This window comes from Myotis lucifugus, unplaced genomic scaffold, assembly GCF_000147115.1.
Source record: "Myotis lucifugus unplaced genomic scaffold, Myoluc2.0 scaffold_310, whole genome shotgun sequence".
NCBI lineage: Eukaryota > Metazoa > Chordata > Mammalia > Chiroptera > Vespertilionidae > Myotis > Myotis lucifugus.
The window spans coordinates 1,422,601-1,425,812 of NW_005871358.1; the positions used below are offsets into that span (position 1 = coordinate 1,422,601).

The window sequence follows — 3,212 nt, forward strand, 5'->3', positions numbered from 1 at the left end:
TTACATAGTGTGCATTTACATAGTGTTCAACAGCAACATGCAGGCTACCTCGTTCTTACTATTCTCTGCCACCATCTCTCACCTTCTCTGCCTTGCTTATTCCCCTGGATGCACTGGGTCATTGTGAGCATTGGTTTTTCTAAAACAACCATCTTCTGAGGGTCTTTGCGTTGGCTGTTCCTTTTTGTCTGCCAAGAACTTTCCCCTTAGTCTCCAGCTTATTTTTCTTTGAGGTGTCTACTTAACAATTGCCTGTTGGCAAGTCTTGGCTAAACTCTATAAAAAAACACACACACCCTCTACCCACTCTCTCCATTTAATGTGATTTTCTATTCTTTATAGCATCTGTACCATTGGTTATGTTATATTATCATTTTTATTTGATTAAGTTCTGTCTTCATCATTATTTGTAGAGACTTTTATTTAAAGCATTCCCGCTGTAACCGGTTTGGCTCAGTGGATAGAGCGTCGGCCTGCGGACTGAAGGGTCCCAGGTTAGATTCCGGTCAAGGGCATGTACCTTGGTTGCGGGCACATCACCAGTAGGGGGTGTGCAGGATGCAGCTGATCAATGTTTCTAACACTCTATCCCTCTCCCTTCCTCTCTGTAAAAAAAATCAATAAAATGTATTTAAAAAAAAAATAAAGCATTCCCATACTCTGAACTGTGACATGAACATAATCTATAGTCAACATACAGGGTGTCCCCAAAAACGTATACACATTGTACAAGCTGATAGGTCAATTTTGAAAATAAAATGCATTTTGATAAACACTACCTTTATAATTTTTCAAAGTGTGGGTTACATTTTTGGGACACTCTATATATACCTCAAATGAATGAAAGATATCCTCAATAAAACAGCAATATATATTATGTTTGAAGAGTTGATTGATGGTAATAAAGGAAATTCTATTGAGAAATGGCAATAGAGATGACTTAATGGGAAGTAGATCATACACCAAATATAGAAATTATTTTCCTGATTCTAAAATGTAAATGTGTCATTTATTCTCAGTTACTAATGTTTGCTAATGTGAAAATTAGTTATTCATTTTTTTTCTTTTTTTTGGTAGTCACCTCTGACACATGGAGCCAGGCAATGGTACACAAATTTCAGAATTTCTTCTCCTGGGACTTTCACAGGCACTGGAACTACAGCCCCTCATATTTGGGCTTTTCCTCTCCATGTACCTGGTCACTGTGTTTGGAAACCTGCTCATCATCCTGGCGGTCAGCTCAGACTCCCACCTCCACACCCCCATGTACTTCTTCCTCTCCAACCTGTCCTTGGTAGACATCTGTTTCACGTCTACCACCATCCCAAAGATGCTGGTGAACATCCAGACACAGAGCAGAGTTATAACCTATGACGGCTGCATTACTCAGATGTATTTTTATACACTTTTTGTAGTGTTGGACAACTTTATCCTGACTGTGATGGCCTATGACCGGTTTGTGGCCATCTGCCACCCCCTGCACTACATGGTCATCATGAACCCCCGGCTTTGTAGAATGCTGGTCCTGGTGTCCTGGATCATAAGTTTCCTAAATTCCTTGCTACATAGCTTAATGGTGTTGCAACTGTCCTTCTGCGCAGACTTAGAAATCCCCACTTTTTCTGTGAACTCAATCAGGTGGTTCAACTTGCCTGTTCTGACACCTTTCTTAACAACCTTATGATATATTTTTTAATTGTGCTACTTGGTGGTGGTCCCTTTGCTGGGATCCTTTACTCTTACTCTAAGATAGTCTCCTGTATATATGCAATCCCTTCAGCTCAGGGGAAGTATAAAGCATTTTCTACCTGTGCGTCTCACCTCTCAGTTGTCTCCTTATTTTATGTTACGAGCCTAGGAGTGTATCTCACCTCTGCTGCTACCCAAAATGCACACTCAAGTGCAATAGCCTCAGTGATGTACACTGTGGTCACACCCATGCTGAACCCCTTCATCTACAGTCTGAGGAACAATGACATAAAGAGGGTTCTGGTAAGATTCCTTGGCAGGTAAGCTTTTCAAGGGCCAAGTGTACTAGGCTGAAGAAGTGCCCATGACTGAAGGGTTCAAAGCGTCAGAGCCCTATTATTTTCTGAGACAAATTAATTCAATCTTTTGACCATACATAATTGGAAATTCTCATCTCATGGGTTAACATGAATTCCTTTAGCATAATTTATTCTCTTATGGTATCCTACCATTCAAAGTAATATTTCTATTGTTTCCTTGAAAGAATAGTCATGAGTTACACTCTCCTATGGATATAAGTACATTTGGGTATTAAGGATATTTACATAATTTTCTGGAGGAAAATTGGAGACCACAGTTTTCATGGTGCACATCTCATCATTAAAGTGTGGATAGGATGTCTATGTGTCTGTGTTCTTATTCACTGGGTGAAAAATTACCTGGAGAGTTTTATGTGCTTTTTCTGAACTATTTTTCTGCTTCTGCTGAAAACCTTTCAATGTATTCCTTACGAATGTGCTTCTTTCTAGTGCTCTGAGTTAAATATCTCCCCCTTTCTAAACCTTTCCAAATTCACCAAAGGAACAGTGAGTGAACAATCTCCATATCATTCAATATATGTCTGAATGAAGCTTATCTCATACATATTTTCTCCACAAGTCACATCACAGCCTCCCTCATTTAGAAACACTATAAGTGGGTACCAATTTCAACAGTGAAATCACCAACAGAAAGAACAAAACTGTAAAATGTGTGGCACTACATAGACTATGAAAACTACACATTTACAGTATGAGAGCTGAAACAGGAAAGCAGAGTCTTGCCTTGTTGGACCTCAGATTAGAAGTGGCCAGTAAACAATTTAGATTGTTCTCTTCTCTGTGCATGTTTGAGAATGACCACTGAGTTCTTACCAGTACTGATATTGGGTTGCAAATAAGTGTTTGCAAGTAGGTGAGTTCTCAAATATGGAATCTGTGAATAACGAAGAATGACAGAACAAATGCACACACACACACACACACACACACACACATAAACATACAGAATCTCAAGTGTGTGTGTATGTCTCCATGATTCAACATAAGCAACAATGACAGGAATAGTAGGAAGTCAGTGGGGCTGGAGGAAATAGTGATAGTGGGAGGAGATGATGGCAGGGAGAGACAGAGCAGGACATGTAGAGCTGTGTGGGTCACAAGCAGTTCTTAGACTTTTGTTTTTGAGTGTGGTGGGAACAGAGG

The 3,212-nt window shown here is 39.8% G+C and overlaps 1 pseudogene; it reads left to right on the forward strand.

Annotated features, from left to right (window-relative positions):
• The first annotated feature begins 1,090 nt into the window (after positions 1-1,090).
• LOC102428627 lies at positions 1,091-1,992 on the forward strand (annotated as a pseudogene).
• The last annotated feature ends 1,220 nt before the right edge of the window (positions 1,993-3,212 follow it).